Here is a 20,081-nt window from a genome sequence, read left to right as displayed (position 1 = left end):
CAAATAATTGGAAAAGACCTATATTTTTGCCCATTCCAAAGAAAGGTGACCCAACAGAATGCAGAAATCATCGAACAATATCCTTAATATCACATGCAAGTAAAATTTTGTTGGAAACAATTAAAAATGGTTGTAAAAATAAAAGTTGACAGAGAACTGCTAGAAATTCAAGCCAGATTCAGAAGAGGACATGAAACTAGGGATATCACTGATGACATCAGATGGATCTTAGCTGAAAGTAGGTAATACCAGACAGATGTTTATTTGTGGGCTATGAAAACACTTAAAACTGTGTGGATCATGACAAGCTATGGACAACATTGTGAAGAATGGATATTCCAACACTTAGCTATGCTCATGAGGAACCGATACATAGACCAAGAGGCAGCTGTTTAAACCATACCTATAGTTTAAAATCAGGAAAAGTGTGAGCCAGGTTGTAGCTTTTCACCATATTTATTCAAATTTATGCTAAGCAAACAGTTCAAGAATCTGGATTATCTCAAGAATAATGTGGCATCAGGATAGAAGGAAAACTCATTAGCAACCTGTGATATGCAGATAATACAATTTGCTTGCTAAAAGTGAAGAGGACTTAAAAGACTTGATTCTTGAAGAAAGCAAAAGGTCATTTAAAAGACAGGGATAAAGGAAAAGACTGCAATGGATGTCAGATGAGATTCTTAAAGTAGCTCTTGAACAGAGAGTAGCTAAAGCAAATGGAAGAAATGATGAAGAGAGTGGAACAGAAGGCTTTAAAGGGTAGCTTCAGAAGGCTAAATAAAGTATAATAATAAAATAGGCAAAAAATCAATGTTAGGAGACAAAACATGAAGAAAACACTTGGCATTTCTCATGGTAAAAGAACTGAAGACAAAATTCAAGCCTCAAGTTGCAATACTGAAGGTGTAAATGGGCCAAACATTGAACGATGCAAGGAAACATCAAAAGAAGATGGAAGGACTATACAGAGTCAATGCATCAAAAAGAACTGGTGGATATTAAACCACTTCAGGAGGTCATATATGATCAAGAAGCAATGGTGTTGAAGGAAAAAGTTTAAGCTTCACTGAAGGCATTAGTGAAAAACAAGGCTTCTGGAATTGACAGGGTACCAACTGAGATGTTTCACCAAATAGACTGAACACTGGAAATACTCACTCATCTATGCCAACTGTGTGGAACCTGGCCAACTGACTGGAAGAGATCCATGTTTTTGTACCCATTCTATATAAAGAAGATCCAGTAGAATGTGGAAACTATGGAACAATATCATTAATATGACACACTAGTAAAACTTGGCTGAAAATAATTCAAAAACTGGTTTCAGTGGTACCTCAACAGATGAGGCACGGTAGATTACTTCATATAACTCTTCTACCCATAGTCCTTGTAACTCCCACTAAACAACTTTTTCCTGATGGGTCTGAGTAAGAAAGGTAGGAGTAGATGCCAGTAGGATGGTAATTCAGTTGTGACTTTTAACATGGTCAATTGTGATTGTAAAAACTTGGAACTCTAATGAGATTTAAAGTGAGCTATTTCCGAAACAGGAGGAGGAATCTCACTATCATCAGGAAGAGAGAGTCAGGAGGGGAGTGTGTCCTTTGGACCCTGAGATTACTGTGCATTGAACCTCCTTGACCCAAGCACAGAAAGCTATGGCATCAGAAGAGTAGCAGAGGAATAGTAGAGGAGAAGAAGCAGTACCAAGAGCAAGAGCCCAAGACAGAATAGTAGGATTCCCAGGCCACAGAGTAAGTAAAGCTAAAAGACTTTGGGCAGGAGTCTGCTTCCTGCATGGGGTATCTCCAGACAATTTACTGACCCTTGAAGTAGTAAGAGCCAAGTGCCTTCAGATCAAAGCTTATGATGGAGTGGTGTGTCCTGTGGATATTTATCAGCAGTGCTAAAAGAGCTTTGTAACATTGACCAGACAGAGAAAGGCCTGCCCGTAGGCATAGTTAAAGAAAGCCTATCTCAGCTGGAAGAACTGTGCCCAGAGCATTTCTGACCCTGAATTGTAACTTGTTCTCTTCTCTCACAGCCCTTATAACTCTGAGTATAGTGTCTGAGTTCTGCATGGCCTTCAGAATGGACTATCAAACCCAGCAGAGAAGTAGAGAAGGCTTTGTGAGGAATGATTCCATTTTTGCAACAGGTTGCTTCTAGAAATTCAAGCTGATTTAGAAGAGGACATGGAACAAGGGATAATGTTGCTGACATCAGCTCGATCTTGGCTGAAAGCAAGAGAAAGGAAGGAAGTGAGACATCATCTCACATACTGTGGGCATGTTATCAGTAGGGACCAGTCCCTGGAGAAAGACACCATGCTTGGTAAAGTAGAGGGTCAATGAAAAAGAGGAAGCCCCTTGACAAGGTAGATTGACATGTGAGTGTGACAATGTGCTCAAACTTAGCAACAGTGTGAGGATGGTGTAGGCCTAGGCTGCTGCATTCTTTTGTATATGGGGTCAGAATCAATTCAGTGGCACCTAATAAGAACAGTGACAACAGGTTGTGTGCTGTTAAGTCAACTTTGACTCTTTGAAACATAGAGAGTGTATAGGACAGACTAGAACGACCCTATATGGTTTCCTGGTGTGGTGCTGTAAGATAAGCTCTGGACTACAAGGTCACTTTGCACCACAAGGTCAAATCTACCAGCTGGCTCAAATCTACCAGCTGCTCCTCAGAAGGGTCTCTCTGAGTCAGAACCAAGTCAATGCTGAAGGATCAACAACAACAACATGGTTTCAGAGCAGATCACCACACATTTTCTCCAGAAGAGCCACTGGTGGAATCAAGCCGCTAACCTTTCGGTTAACAGTTGGAGATTCAAGTTATTCAGAGAGCATCCATTAAAAACCCTATGGAGCACAATTCTGTTCTGATGCACATGGGATTGTCAGAGTAGAAATTGACACGAAGATACCTGTTTTGGGTGTTGAAGTTTGTCTACTGGCAGAGAAGCATTCTGAACTACAAGTTCTATAATGATCTGTAGTTGTCAGTGACAAGTAGGCAGAAAGGCAGTAAGACTAGAAGCTGAACTTAAGCATGCATACATATTAATTATTGGGTATCTTGTTAACTTGTAGGTTGGACTCAGGGTACAAGCTATTTCTGAGATTCTGCACTAGCAATAAACTTCCAGTGGCTACTGGTACTTCTAGTCTGAGACCTCACTGTGGGGCAAGACCATCCACACCTGATTTAACCCTACTCTGCTTGCCTCATAAGAAAAGGTGCTGAGAAAAAGCATCACCAGGCTTGACAGATTATTTAGACCAAACAACTGAGGGTGGAAACTGCAAGTGTGCATTTGTTATGTTGTTCTGAAGGAGCCCCGGGGATGCAGTGGTTGAGCTGTTAACTAGAAGATACCCAGGGGTAAGAAAGAGGGTAGGAAGTGTCTTGCCCTAGACATAAATTGACTACATGGGGAGGATTCACTCGGATGAGGTGGCATGTACTTGGGAGCTCTCTCAAGGATGTGTCCCCAGCTAGTTAGTATGACCCATACCAGCTTCAAGTCGACGTCACAATTTTCTCACGAAAAGAGTCAGTGACCTATATTTGCCCTGGTGAGTTAGATAACCCTCCCCTTTCACTACCTACTAGAACCTGTCAGCTCCGGCTGTCCTCCTGCTAGTTTTTAGCACTAAGGACCTGTTTAAAATACCAGCAACAAAAACATCCCAAACCCATTGCTGTCCAGTAGATTCTGATTCATGGAAACGCCATAGAGTTTCCAGTGACTGATTTTTCAGAAGTACATTGCCAAGTCTTTCTTCTGAGGTGTCTCTGGTTGGACTTGAACCACCCACCTTTTGGTTAACAACCAAGAGCATTAACACACCCACCCACACCTATTTTAAACAAAGGCAACCACAATTATATCTCCCTCACCAAACTGCCAGCATGAGCGATTGCCAGCCAGAGCAGGTTTTCCTTCACCAGCCCAGTGATTTACACTGGCATCAGGGCCAAAGGGAACACACAGCGAAAATAACTCACACACTAAGGCCTAATGGTGACTGAGTGTCAGTTCACTGTATAGACTCAAAGCTCTCTAGGAGCTTTCTGTGGGTTTTCACTTGTGGATACTCAGAGCCTGGTCATAAACTTACTAAACTCCTTACTATCACTGACATTTAACCAACATTTATTTTACACTTCCTATGTGCCACATTCCATGTTATATCATTTTATTCCTAAAGCAATCTTGAAGTGTAGGTGTTATAAAGAAAAAAATAAAGGAGAAGAGAGATTAAATAACTAGCTCATAGTTAGTAAGTGACACACCCAATGAAGGAAAGAAAAATCAGAGAGAGAGAGAGAGAGATAAACAAATGGATTGAGGGCACAAATTGGAGAATTTGACCTGAGTGTAGCTCCAGAGAGGTAATGTATTCCTGCATTTCCAATTAGAACAGATCTCATAACATTTCCAAGACTATAGAAGACACTGTTGGTTGCCTAAGCTATGAAAAACAAAAACCACTGCCTCCTTCTTCCTTGATACCAGAACTCCAGTTTTGTTCAAATTCATGCATAGTGTCCAGCCCAGTGCATGTATCAGTTCTTCTAAGCCAGTCAAGGTAGCATCCTCCCCCATTGCCATTGATTGATTTAGTGTGGTCATGGGACTGGACATGAAATGAAAAAGGAAATCTACGGGGACCCCTGAAAAGACATCTTCCCTGATAAGAAAGAAGTCCATAAAGAAAAAAGTCCTTTTACACACCCAATCCTCCTTGCTTCCTGCTTTGTTGTTGTTGTTGTTATGTGCTGTCGAGTCGGTTCCGACCCATAGCGACCTTGCACAGGGTTTCCGAGGGTGTCTGATATAATGTGAGAATGTGATTCTTCGTACTTAGGCGGCCAACTTGCGACTATGAGGAGACACGTAGCCTCACACACTGAAAGGCAGAGCTAAAGAGAGAAAGAGCCTGGTCCTTGATGATCGTGTTGAATAACCTCCAGACTTCTTGAAATGTGAGATAATTAAGTATCTTTACAATCTAACATGCTATTTATCAGATAATCTACTTGCAGGCTAAAGCACGATACTGAGAGAAAAGATCAGCCTTCAAATCCCATTCTGCTAAGAAGCTAAGCATTCTCATACAAATCCCTCTGTCCCGGATTAAAGTCTTGGTCTAGAATTGTTCTTCATCAGGTCTCAGTACCTCCTTCCCAGGGCTACATTGTGCCACAGTTGGCTACATCTACAAATTGTCTACAAATCAGGGAACAATCTTATTCTTTTCTAAGAAACAGTTTGTCTACTCTTCTATATATCTCTTTTTCATCTTTTAAAATTTAGCTCACCTCCTCATGAAAATCTTTTCTGATATAATAGGACTCAGATGTGTTTAGGAAGATTCATGGTTTTCCATCAATGTCCACATCCTAATCCCTAAAACCTATAAATATGTGACCTTATAAGACAATAGGGACTTTGCAGGTAGGATTAAGTTTGGTTACCTGAACCAAACTCATAGCTGTCAAGTCAAGTTGATTCTGACTCATGGAAAACCCTATAAACAGAGTAGAACTGCCCCACCGGGTCTCCAAGGAGGAAAACCTTTATGAAAGCTGAGTGCCACACATTTCTACCTGGGAGTGGCTAGTGTGTTCAAACTGCCCATCTTTCAGCTAATAACCAAGGGCTAAAACACTGCACCACCAGGCCTCCTAGGACTAAGGTTAAGGATCTTGAAATGGGGAAATTATATTAGATTGTCCAGGTGGGCGCAATCTTAAAAGCAGAGATCCTTCCCATGTTGTGGTCAGTCGATGGCAGAAGATGCAACCTGGCTGGTGTTGAAGGTGGGATGTGGGTGATCTCTAGAAGGTGGGAAAGGCAATGAAACAGAGTCTCCCAAGAGCCTCCAGAAACAAACATAGCATTGCCAACATGTGGATTTTAGCTCAGTGATACCTGTGTCAGATTCTGACATACAGAAGATATATTACATTTACATTGTTTAATCCACCAGGTTTATGGTAATTTGCCAAAGTATCTGGCTTTCCACTTTCTGCCACTTTAATATTTAGCACTCTCAAGTATGCAGTCTGGTGGGCAAGAATCTTGATTGTAGATTCAGAGATCTGTGCAAATCTTGGCACTATTTCCTATGTGACCTTGGACATGACATGTAAATTCTCTGAGTTTCAATTACATCATCTAGATAACAGATTTAGAATAGTGTCTCTCTTGGGTGGAAGGGAAGGAAAAAGAGACTTGCTGCTTAGAGGGCACTGAGCTTCTATTAAGGATGATGGAAAAATTGAAAATGGGTAATGGTGATGATTGAACAACATGATTAACATAACTAATGTCACTGAATTGTACATGTGAAGAATGTTATGACAAATAATTTGTTATCTATATAATTACCACACACACACACAAAGAATGCCTCCCATGAATTTATTATGATGTAGTAAATGAGACTATGTATGCAAGTAACATACTTAGTATGGTGCTGGGAAAATAAAAGGCACCCGATAAATGATAGTCATTATCATAATTGTTGTTGGAGAGGTATCAAGGGCCTTGGAAATTCCTCTGTGGTGGGAAATGCCTACAACAGGCATGCCTCCCAGTCAGTTGGAAGTTGAGAAGTTGTGTGATGTAGTGGTTAAGATCACAGACTCTAAATCCAGTCTCCTTGGGTTTTAATCCAGACAGTTGCATGACCTGGGGCACATGACTCAGCATTTTAATGTGGGTTCTGCTAGAAGCAAAGCATGAGACAACTATTTGAGTGCAAGTAGTTTATTTGGGAGGTGACTGCAGGTAATACCTGTAGGAAAGAGGGAAAGTGAGATAGGAATGAGTAGGAGGCCAATAAGTGTGAGTTACTAAGCAAGTTACCACTGTGGACATCTGAAGTATTAGCCCTCTGGGAACTCTGGGAGAAATGGAGAACATGTGTCTCTGAGTTGTCACACCCAAGGGGGAGAGGGAGCTGGGGTAGTTATGCACCAACTCCCGTCAGTCTTTAGTTGAGGGAGGCTTCCAGAAGAACAATAGATCCCTAGCATGTCTGACTTGTCACGTGTAGACAGACAGTACTCAGGCAATAAGGTAGTAACTTTGGGAACTTGAGCTGGCAGGCACCGGAATGAAGGGACATAGGGAAGATGCCCACAGTGTCTGCTACATGCAGCTCTCTCATCTGTAAAATGGGGATCTTTCTCATTACCCAACTTTCACATGCATGTAAGTCAACTGGAAAGACCATATTCACATGTATTTCTCATATGCTTATGAAGTTTGGATGATGAAAAAGAAAAAAGAACTCATGCATTTAAACTGTGGTGTTAATGAAGAATATTGAATATACTAAAGGAGCTCTGGTAGCGTAGTGGTTACGAATCGGGCTGCGAACCTTAAGGTCAGTGGTTCGAAACTACCAGCTGCTCCGCGGGAGAAAGATGAGGCTTTCTACTCCCGTAAAGATTTATACCCTTGGAAACCCTGTACAGGGTCGCTATGGGTCGGAACCGACTCGACGGCACTTAACAACAACAATAGCTTGCCAAAGAAAAAGAAGCAAATCAGTCTTAAGAGAAATAAAACCAGCCTGTTCCTTAGTATGTAGGATGGTGAGACGTTGCCAAACTGACTGACTTAGAACACACCATCGAGAAAGACAATTGCTGGAAAAGAACATCCTGTTTGGTAAAGCAGGGGTCAGTAATAATGAGGGAATTCCTTAATGAGATGGACTGACGTAATAGTTAATGAAATGGACTCAAACACACCAACAATGAAGACAGCAGAGGACTGGGCAGTTCTGCTACATATGAGCATAAGTTTGCTCTAACTGAGCTGATTCAACATCACGGTAACATAGGGAAAGTGATGATGTTTCCGTCATATGTTTATTATGAGGTTAGAGAAGTTACTGCAAATGGGTCATACAAATGATAAAATGCTGGGCTACTAACGAAAAGGTTGGCCATTTGAACCTATCCAGAGGCACCTTGGAAGAAAGAACTGGTGATCTGAAAGGTCACATCCATAAAGACCCTTCTACTCTGCAGCATGTGGTATTATCATGAGTTGAAAGCTACTCCACAGGCAACTCATTTTGGGGTATGAGTCTTGATATGGTACTGTAGGATAAGCACTGCACTGTTAGCTGCAAAGTGGGTGGTTCAAACCCACCAGCTGTTCTTCAGAAACTGTATATATGGTTGCTATGAATCGAAACAACTCAAGGGTAACTCAAGATAAACCCCATTTAAGAGCTATCCATTGAAGTTCTTTGCCCTTCTGTGACCTAAAAGCTTCTTTGTTTCCACCCCTCCTTCTCATTAATGTTCAGTGAAGTTGGTTATCCTCACAAATGCTTTGGGAATAGTGGATGGAGTATTATGGACCACCAGGAAGGAACTAACATTTACCTATGGGTCCCAACTCGCAGATAGAGGCGGTCTACAGGAAGCAGGAGTCATGTGCAGAAGGGACTAAGACTACAAACTCTCACTCAACTATTTGCAGAAAATGTAGAAAGGATATAGAGTTCTCTGAGGCTTTGGATTTGGGAGCTTAAAACTAGTTTTTCTATATCTTTAAGACTTGAAGGCCACAACTGCCATTAAGTGATATTGTAGATTGTAAGCATCCTGAAGGCAAGAAATGTGTGCGCATTTCTGGATGTCCAGAAATACTCAATACTTGAGTGTTGAATGAGCATAAAAAGAGCCTGTTGTTGTTGTTGTTGTTGTTGTTAGGTGCCATCAAGTTGGTGCTGACCCATAGTGACCCTATCACAACAGAATGAAACACTGCCCGGTCCTGTGCCAACCTCACAATTGTTGTTATGCTTGAGCCCATTGTTGTTATCACTGTGCCAATCCATCTTGTTGGGTTGGGCATCTTTTTTACTGACCCTCCACTTTACCAAACATGATTTCCTCCTCCATGTCTGAAGTATGAGAGTCAAAGTCTCACTATCCTTACTTCTCAGGAGCATCTGGATGTACTACTCCCAACACAGATTTGTTTGTTGTTCTGACAGTCCATAGTACTTTCAGTGTTCTCCTCCAGCACCATAACTCAAATGCTTCAATTGTTTTATGGTCTTCCATATTCATTGTCCAACTTACATGCACTGTCCAACTTTCACATGTATATGAGGCTACTGCAAATGCTATGGCTAGGTCAGTCTCACCTTAGTCCTCAAACTGGTATCTTTGCTATTGATCACTTTAGCTTCGTGTAGCAGTTTTCTGTAACTTAATTTTTATCAATGTGTCATTTGATTTCTTGACTACTGCTTCCATGAATGCTGACTGTGAATCCAGGTAAATTGAAGTCTTTTAAAACTTCAATCTTTTCTGCACTTATGATGTTAACTTATTGGTCCAGTGGTGAGGAATTTTGTTTTCTTTATATTGAGGTGCAACTCATGCTGAAGGCTGTGGTCTTTGATCCTCATCAGTAAGTATTTTATGTCCTCTTTGCTTCCAGCAAACAAGGTTGTAACATCTGCATATCACAGCTTGTTAACAAGTCTTCCTTTAATTAGGATTGAGTTTAGAAAAGACTCTTGAAAACTGGAAAGTGATGAATCCATTCCCATAGGCTGCTCCTCAACTAGTGGCCTTCACTAGTTGTCTCCCCACCATCTTGTTTCTCTGACCTCTTCACCACTAGGGCACCAGAAGTAATCTGTGCCAAAACTTTGCAGATGTTGACAACCTGGTGTGAGCTGTGCCATTTATAATACAAAGGACAAGCTGTAGGTATTTATACCAACACATATATTTAAAATGAACTCTCACTTCTTCCTGAAAGGAATCCAAACGTTCTGTTGGAACTGAAAACATTTTATATTTATGTATCACCAGTTATTGAGGGAACACAAAGTTCTCAGCAAACATGATCCTATTAGTCCTCACTACAGACCTGAGAGAAGAAGTTGGCAAGAGGCCTCTTGTCCTCCTTAGAGAGAGAAGATTATGGAGGCTCAGGAGGCCAGCTAACATGTCCCAGAGCCTCTAAGCAGGTGCTCCAGGGAGCCAGGATAATAGCCAGAAAATGTATATTTCAAGATGTAAAATTAAGGGATGATCTCTGGGTGGTCATTCCCCAGACTAAATGGCATCCCAAAGGTGTGGCCCACATCCACTGCAGCATTGTAAGAATGAACAGAAACTTGGGAGAGACCAAATATCCCTCAGTATGGGATCTAACAGATATATCATGGCACCAAAATGAAAATACTATGCACATGCTCAAAAGGTACCTATATATTCTAATATGGAAAGATGTTCAAGACATTTTAACTGAATATGCAAGCTTATGGAGTATCATCTCCCATGACTGTAAATTGGATGCAATATAATTTTATGTATGCATTTGTATACTAGGCTTTTGTATATAAGGGAAATGTGTAACATGGTTATCACTACAGATTGAGTTAAAAAGATTTTTTTTTTAATCATTCATTTATTAAATGTTTATTTATTTGTTTGTTTATTTTTGCTTTCAATCTGCATGTTTTTCTTTGGCAGCCAGGATAAGAAAGTATAAAAACCAGAAAAAAGGAAATTCTTTATGTCACTTAAAATATATTAAAAATAGAAAATAAAGCTATCAAGATATGCTCACATTTTTTTCTTTCATTAAAAAGGAACACCAGGAATGTTTTCCCTTGTAGTGAAGAATTTGGAAAAATTCCATCAGAGTTTCTGTTTAGTTTCTGCTGCACAGTGAAAATTGGATTAGATATCCTATTTTGTAAACGTATGGACCTGCATCTGAAAAAGCAAAATACAGAATGAAATCTTTCTGCATTTTCCTTGATGTTTTTAAACACAAGACTGATCTTTTTTGTCTTTTTACCTGAAAAACTTTAGTAGAAGAGAAAACAGCCTACCCAAATGAGGAAATTAAAATGTCAACAACTTATGTCTTAGGCTGAGCTGTCTAGAAAAGCAAAACCAGTGAAATACATAAAATTAAAAAGAAGTTTATATCAAGGAAATGGCTCACAGTTGTAGAAGTAGAAAATCACAAGTCCAGATCTAGCAGAAAAGACAGCAAGTCTTCCCTGCATGCCCATTATTATATTAGGAGCAGACCAATAACTCACAAGGACACATTCTTTCAAATGATTATCTGCTCATAGTCAGTCACCATAGAATTAACTATGCCTGGTCATAGCCAATCATCATAGAGTTAACTATGTCCATTCATAGCCAATCACCATAGAGTTAACTCTGCCAGCTCATAGCCAATCATCATAGAGTTAACTATCAACTTTTAAACCACTGGAAATCCTGGCCCAGGCAAGTTGACACAGAACCTTAACTATCACAACTTAACATTGTGTTATGTCATGAAACTTTAAAACACAGATCATTGAAATCAAAGATAGAGTATGTTGTTATTGTTGTTAACTCCCTTGAATTGACTCTGACCCATAGTGACTTTGTGTCTAACAGAACAAAACACTGTCCTGTCCTATGTTATCTTCACAATCTTAAGCATGTTTGAACTACTAACCCATCTCACCCAGGGTCTGTGACCACACTGGCCCTCTCCTTCACCAAACATGATGTCCTCCTGCAGAAATCGATTACTTCTGATAACATGCCCTAAGCAAGTGAATTAAACAATGTGCTTTTGTGAGCCAAAAGGCTTTTATTGGCTAATTTTCACAACTAGGTTTCCAGGTCTTTCTTCCTAGACTGTCTTCACCTCCATTGAAATCTATCACTGTGGGTGATCTTGCTCTTACTGGAAATATTGGTGACACAGCTTCCAGAATCACAACAATATATAAACCATCATAGTATAAGAAACTAACAGACAGGTCATGGAAAATGCAGTTTATTATAAAGAAAAAAGGTGGGATCATGTATAGTTGGATTCAACATTCAGTTGCAGATCTGACCCCACTGGGCCTTTGACAAATTGTACTCACTCATTCCATTCTTCAAATAAATTTGAGTATCTATCATGTGCCAGGTATAGGGCAAAGCACTGGGAACATGAGGTGCCTTCTAAAAGTCCTCAGACAAATTGCCTTATGTTTCCATTTCATTTTTCTATGAACTTCTTGAAGACCCCTCAGACAGATGCAAAGAAGATAGGAGGAAGGTCTGCACTGGTGGAACAACCTCTCTCAACTGCAGATGCCCACTTGAAAACAGGGAAGCATGCTTTTGCCATCTGAGCTTTAGGAAACCAAAAAATCCAAACCCATTGCTCTCAAGTCAATTCTGACTCATGACCATGAGTAGGACAGAGTAGAAGGATCCCATTGGGTTTCCAAGATTGTAATCTTAATGAAAACAGATTACATTTTTTCTCCCATGGAGTGGTAGGTGAATTCAAACCATTCATTTGGGGAGGGGGGGGTGGCTACTTTGTGTTACCTGAGAGGGTGTGAATTTAATATTGAATATAGAACTTAGCTAAATAAGAAATCTCAGCGTTTTCTTGGGGGTTCAGGAACATAGTCTCAGGGGACACCGTGGTCAAGGACTTCATTCTTCTTGGATCAACTATCAACACTCATGGAAGCAGCAGTCAAGAGATGAAACAACGTATTGCATTAAGCAAATCTGCTGCACAAGACCTTTTGAAAGTGTTGAGGAGCAAAGATGTCAGCTTGAGGACTAAGGCGCACCTGACCCAAGCCATGGTATTTTCAATAATCTCATATGCATGCACATATGCAAAGCTGGACAGTGAATAAGGCAGACCGTACAAGAATTGATGTTTTTGAATTATGGTGTTAGAGGAGAATATTGAAAGAGCCATGGGCTGCCAAAAGAACCAAAAGATCCGTTTTTGAAGAAGTTCAGCCAGAGTGCTCCTTCTAGGCCAAGATGGCCAAACTTCGTCTCTCGTACTTTGGACATATTGTCAGGAGGGACCAATCGCTGGAGAAGGATATTATGTTTGGTAAGGTGGAGGGTCAGAGAAAAAGAGGAAGACCCCCAATGAGATGGATTGGCCAAGTGGCAGCATTGATGGACTCAAGCGTGGCAATAATAGTTAGGTTGGCCTAGGATTGGGCAGTGTTTCATTCTGCTGTGCTTAGGGTCGCTATGGGTTGGTACTGACTCGATGGCACCTAACAGCAACAACAACAGTCCATAAAGACAATGTTCTACAGCCAACTCTGGTGAGTAGTGTCTGGAACTCAAAAATTCATGAGTGGCCATCTCATCTCCGCTGCTACTATTGGTCTCTCCATATGTGGAAGAAAGAAGAGTGATGAGAAGTGAATATGCTTGAAATCAATTAGTCTGATGGATTAAGAGAGCATGTGAGACCTAAGTCTCCATGACTCTAATACCAGAATTAGATGGTGCTCACCTACCACACTACCAACTGCCCGTATTAGAAGGGATCGTGGTAGAAGGGCCTGGATAGAGTGGGAGAAAATGCAGAACAAACTCAAAATTATTAAAGACAAACAAACAAAAAAACAGAGTGGGCTTACTTGTCAAAAAGATCCCCCCACCCCCCTCTTAAGGTCTGGAAAGAAACTCACTCTCCTGGCCCAATTTTTAGCTGAGTGGAAGTTAGGTATATGGGGTGGGGTGGGGGCACAGGGGACAACCGCTCTAATAAAGTGTACTCACCCTGGAATGGTCAATTGTTCAAAATCAAAAGGGCAACATTTACATAAGGAACAAGTTGGGAAAGATGGTGGAATGGAACTAGGAATCACAGGAAGGAAATGGGATTACATGGAGGGGATTGCAGTCATTGAGATGAAACAAGGTGTGTGATTTGTTGAATGTAAAGCTGAGGATCCTTCCTGTAAACTTTCAGTCAATTCACAATAGAGAATTTATAAAAAAAAAAACAAAACTCAACTTCTTTTCATAGAAGTCAGACAAGTGGAACAAAATCTGAATTCAAACCCATGTCTCTCTCAAGAGCAGGGTCTGTCCCTGGATTTTGTCATCCCAGCTTCCCACTTACTCCTAAGGAAACAAGAAAAGGAAGGTGGAGTGTCCTCATCATCTCTTCACAAGAGGATCGGTGGTTTAAGTTAAAAACAATGAAAGTCACATGGAACCTTCTGGTGAACTTTTAAAAAAACATACAGACAAAACCAGACTCACTGTCATTGAGTTGATTCTAACTCAGAGCCACCCTATATAGAGTTTCCTAGGCTTTAAATCTTTACAGGAACAGAATGTCTCATCTTTCTCCCTCCGAGCATCTGATGGGTTTGAACTGCTGACCTCCTGGTTGCCAGTCTAGAGTGTATCCTATAGTGAACTTGCAGGGGAAGAATACTGGATAATTATCACGGGAATTCAGCAAATGTGATGTAACTGACATGTGTCAGGTTCTATGTGTGTTATCTCAGCAAACCCTCATGAGTGCCCCCTGAGACAGTAATGATAATGATGAACATGCTGGAGGCTGGCCTAAGTGCTTTGAGCATGCTGAATGGTTTAATGCTCACAGTGCCCGTAGGAGGGAAGTAGGAAGTAAGTCCAAGAATGTTGCCATAGACTGGGATCTTAAAAGATCACGAGCAGCCATCTAAGGTCAACTATTGTTCTTTGTCTGTCCAAAGGAAAGAAGAGTGATGAAAACTGAAGATGCTTGGAAACAATTTTTCCAATGTACTAATGAACCATACAAATCTCAGTTTCCATGAACCTGAGACCAGAAGAACATGGAAGTGCTCAGAAAGGGATCACGTTATAAGGTCCTGGTGAGAGTTGAAGAATATGTGGAACCAAACTCAAAAGCACAAAAAATGAGTTCCCTTTGTCCTGTAAGTCATTGACATGGTCGATCTGCAGGCTTACTGGTCAGATAGGAATTAGTGAAAACCCAAGACTAAGGCCTTTCGTCATATTTCAGGTCTGGAACTGAACTCACTTCTATGACTCAATTTTTAGCCAAGAAATAGATAGGTATGTATGTGGCACTGTAGGATAAGCATTCAACCACAAGGTTGGTTTGAAGTGAAATGTCAGCTGTTTATACTCACCAGCTGCTCCTCGGAAACGCTATATAGCATCACTATGGATTGGAACCAATTTGATGGCACTTAACAATAACAACAATTGGGGTACAACAAAATTAATGAGGTACCCACACCATAGAACAGTCAACCATTTGAGATCAAAAGGGCAGCATTTACTCAAGAACACAATTCAGAAGGACAGGGAAATAACAAGAAAACAAGAAACCCAGAGAGGAAGTGGGATAAGTAATATTACATTGAAGGAATGACTATAATTGAGATGAAATGAAGTATACGATTTGTTGAATGTAAAACTGATGATCTGCTCTTTAAACCTTCCCTAAATTCACAGTAAAAAGTTTTAAAAATAAGCATTGCTGAAAATTCATAGACATCTTTTTTAAACAAAAATATCAGATTTTGAAGCTATTGTTTCTCACCATCTCCTCCATCTAGGTCTCTATATTTCTGAAGGCAGCATTTCCATCTCTCTAACCTTCACCGAAGAATTCTGTACTCTTTGATTTATACCATATCAAAATGTCAGTTTTGGCATCCTCAAGAGAGTCAAATTGTGTTCCTTTTCAATGTTATTTGAGTTTGGGGAACAAAAAGAAATTTAAAGGGACAAGTTCAGGGTTGTAGGGTGGGCCAGGCAAGGTTTTCCAATGAAATTTTTATAGGACAGCCCTTGCTAACATTGACAAGTGAACAGGTTCATTGTTGTGATGGAATGAAAAAGAATTCCTCGTCACATTACTGACATTTTTTTTCACCAATGCAGTTTTTGATTTTCTTAAAACTTCTTCACTATAAACTATCATGATCATCCTGTATTCATCAAGAAAAGATATCAATATTACCCCTTTCAGGGGAAGTGGGGGGGAACACAGCAAAGAAATTGTGACCTAAATCCGACCATGATCAATAGATTCCTGTCAACCTGGGTTGAGACCTGGTTGGCCAGCAGTATGGTGAGACCTGGGGACTCCTTGGACCAGAGACAAAGACATGGCCACAGAGGACTAGAGTGGAGAGTGAAGCATCCACTTGAAGTTAGGGGAGATGCAAAAGAACACCCATACTTGCAGATAGTACCCATTTGACCTAGCTTTGATGGCTTGATGATCAGAACTTGAATAGAGGAAGATAAAGAAATGTGATAAAGGAAGCAAGTGTAAATTGCTACAATCTGATGAACTTGACCTATGCTTATGGATGTAGTAGCTCAAAATAGGGAACGAATCTTTAAAGCAAAGATCATCACCACCCCCTCCATACACAGAATAGACAGGGATGGGCAACTTAGACATTGCTACCCAAAATGGTTGGGGGGGGGCCTACAAAGGCAAGAAGGAACTGGCTTACAAGCTTTCAAGAGGGAGCCTAGTTCCAGAGGGTGTGGGGGAAGGTAGAATCTCCACTGAGAGGTTTCCAACCTGTCGCTGATGAAAGGAGATGGGGATAAGACTCTTGTGGTACAATAGTGAATAATTGCTATCAGGACTGACTGTGAGTGTTGGAAAGGTAAAGGTATATGTTTTGTAATAAAAGGAGGGGAGTGGTTGATTTTTGCAGTCCAGGAGCGGAGGTCCCTGGGACCATCAATGGAGAAGAGCAGAGTGTGGGACCCTATCCAGAGAAACAGTGACACCAGAGATGGAGGCAGAGATGATGACATGAAGAGATGGAGCGGCTGGGGACTCTGGACTAAGGGAGGGAGAGGGGCTGAGTGCTGACGGTTGCGGGGGCAGGCTTGTGGGGTGTACCCTCTGGTTATTTGATGATGCATGAAGGGGATTGTAATCATTGCAATGAAACAAAATACAATAGCATGAATATAAAGCTGATGATCTCCCATGTAAACTGTCACTCAATTCACAATAGAAACTTAAAAAAAAAAAAAAAGTTACCCCTTTGAGTCCCTAAAAAGAGTCACCGTAATCTTCTGGGTTGACCTTTCTGTCTCAAACTGAACTGGCCTAGCAGACCTCCTTAAAGCCACTATTTTGACTGCATCATTTTTTGGAGGCTCTCTATCGAACAAAGGCAAGTATTATTACTGAGAGAAGTTGTCTGCATCCACTCACTGATCACAGTGTCCTGTTTAAACAGGTTTTGTTTGAAATAAACCTGTGTATGTATGAACTGAAACCCTAGTAGCAATATTTTCATCGTCCCCTCCTATGTCTAGTATTCCATTTTTACAAGTAAGGAAACTGAAGCACAGAGAAGGCTAGCTAGCTAGTAACTGAAAAAGTTCAGCAATTCAAATGTAGAACCTAAGATCGTAACCATTATGTCCCATTATTCTTCCCATTTTATGGATACAGAAATGGAAAATCAGGCAAGGTTTCACATTGAGGGTTAGGTTTTTGGCACCAGTTCTGTCCAACTCCAAAGCACGTGTTCGATGAACATGATAGTCTCCTACAATGCCCCAGACAGTGAAAATCTTCTGAACAACGAGGGCCTAATTCAGGCCTCTTACAGATGGGCGGAGTTACTGGAACCAGCGGGCTCTGTGTCTGGGTCCCCAGACTAAAAGCAGACTGGAATGCTTGCTTGGCTTTCTGCGCATGGCAGATGGGACTGCTTCACCACCATCTGTGAGTGTCCTCATTCCTGGTCCCTGAGTCTTAATACGATCTTGGTTTTCATTCATTCATTCAATAAACACTTATATGACTCTTTGCCAGATCCATTTTAGGTGTTGGGGAATAAGTATGAACCAAACATCAAAACTTATTTTGTATTTCAGTCTTGGAGTTCTTGCTTTCTTCTTTCTTACTTCATCTCCCTTGCACCCCATTTTTTTCTAGGATGAATTCCTTTTGTCCTATAAGTCATTGCCATGGTTTATCTGCAGGCCTTTGCTAACCCACATGGTACCATTGTACAGATTAAAGAAAAGCCCCCTCTCTGGGGGGATGCAGCATCACAGACTCCAACTTGGAGAGTGGAGGTGGTGTTGGTGGTTATAGGCCATCAAGTCTGTTCCAACTCATGGTGACCCTGTATAGAGTTTCTAAGGCTGTACATTTTTGTGGGAGCAGAAAGCCTCATCTTTCTCCCATGGAGTGGCTGGTAGATTCGAATCTTGTGGTTAATAGTCTAATTCATAACCCACAATGCTACCAGGGCCTGTTGGAGAGTGGAAAGCAGATTGAATTTCACCTAGCCTCTAGTCTCAGGAACTCTGGGACTTATATACCTTCCTGTGTGTAACAGTGCCTTCTCTTAGTCCTTCTAGGGGTTGGAGACATGTCCTTGATGCCCAAGCCCAATTACTTGAAATCCTAACTGGCCCCATTACCCACCTGCTTAGCCAGGTCACCACACACACACACTCTGAAGCCTATAAACTGAACTCCGCAGGTCACCAGCTTTTTATCCATTAGCTACTACCAGACCAATCAGATATACCCTACCCACCTCTCTGGAGCTCCTTGCTCCTCACCCTCCTCTTGTCTCTCAGCTATGTGGACCACGTGTCCAGTTTAAGGCTCTTCTCCACACTCAGGCTAAGTTCCCGCCATCTCTGATAGTGGTAATCACCTTCAAATCCAACAACCATTCTGACAATGGCACATCCGCTGTGTGGGTGTACCAAGCCCTCACCTTTAATAACAACAAGGCAGTATGGAGCTGCTCAACAGCAGGATGGTATAAAATACTACTTACTCTAAAGAAGTCTTCATTCCTGACTCCATTCTAATATTACATGGAGATACAGTTTAATAACTACGACATTGTTTAGATGTAGCATTCACAATGTAGAGCAGATATATTGTTTCTCAAAATAGAAAAGTTGTGGTTTAAAAAATAATTCTATAGTTCTATTGAACCTTGTTGTTGTTGTTGTTAAATGCTGTCGAGTAGGTTCTGACTCATAGCCACCCTGCATAGGGTTTCCAGGAGCAACTGGTGAGTTTCAAACCAACTTGCATTTCAGTGTATAATATCCTGCAGCTATGATTAGATAATTCACTGGGTTAACTTCCAGTTATCCTCAGGTCACTTCTTCCGGGAAGCCTTCCTTGGATTGCATTCCTTTCCTCCCCACCACTCTGCTTCCATTTGCGTGCCCTTCCTTTGTGTATCTCCCTGAGTACCTGATTTTGACTGCCATCTTGTTGTTGTTCTGATTGTTAAATGCTGTAGAGTTGGCTTTGACCATGTATAGGGTTTCCAAGGAATAGCTGGTGAGTTTGAACCACCGACCTTATAGTTCACAGTCCAGTGCTTACCCTAGAGAGCCATGGGTTTTCATAACGCTCATCAAATTGAGTTACAGCTGCCACTGTGCTTCTGCTGTGTCCTCTAATACCCATAAATTCTATGAGAATGAGACTGTGCTTAGCTCACCTTTATCTCACCAGCACCAAACACAGGGCCTAATGCCTAATAGGAACTCAGTAAATATTTGTGTAATAAATAAAAGATATCCAGATGGATAAAAAATTGGCATTAGGTAAATGAGAAGCTTGCTTCCAAGTGAACCTCTGCTGTTTCCAGATTCTGTAAATCAGAATCCAGTACATCAGGTAGTAGTTCCATTTATCCACCCATCCATCCATCCATTCCTTTTCTCACTCATTCACAGATGACATTTGATTTATTGAGCACTTTTATGTGCTAGGCACTGGGGATACTATAGTGAAAAAGTCCTGCCCTCGTGGAGTTTATTTTCCAGTGTGGGGTACAGAGTTTGAATCAGAGGATAGAGAGAAGGGACAGACAACAATACATTCCCTAATTGGTAACTTATACCACAATGAAACTTTATAACTTGAATGGCTTTCATTCACCATACCACCTAATGGTTAACTTGCTAAATACTGAGGTCAGCTTAGAAGCAAGGTTTTTTTTGTTTTTGTTTTTTTTAATTTAAGGTTTTTATTGTGGATTGAGTAGAAGTTTACAGGGCACATCATCAGTTTCACATTCAACAATTCATATAACTTGTTTCCTTAAATTGATTATAATCCCCTCCACATACCATCAGTTAAAAGTATTTCTCTATCTACTTTAGCTTTTTAAAAAACACACAAACAAAAAAACCCACTCAGGCATATATAATAATTTACATCTCCAAAG

This window comes from Chrysochloris asiatica, unplaced genomic scaffold, assembly GCF_000296735.1.
Source record: "Chrysochloris asiatica unplaced genomic scaffold, ChrAsi1.0 scaffold00115, whole genome shotgun sequence".
Taxonomy (NCBI): domain Eukaryota; kingdom Metazoa; phylum Chordata; class Mammalia; order Afrosoricida; family Chrysochloridae; genus Chrysochloris; species Chrysochloris asiatica.
This window is presented reverse-complemented; position numbering follows the sequence as displayed.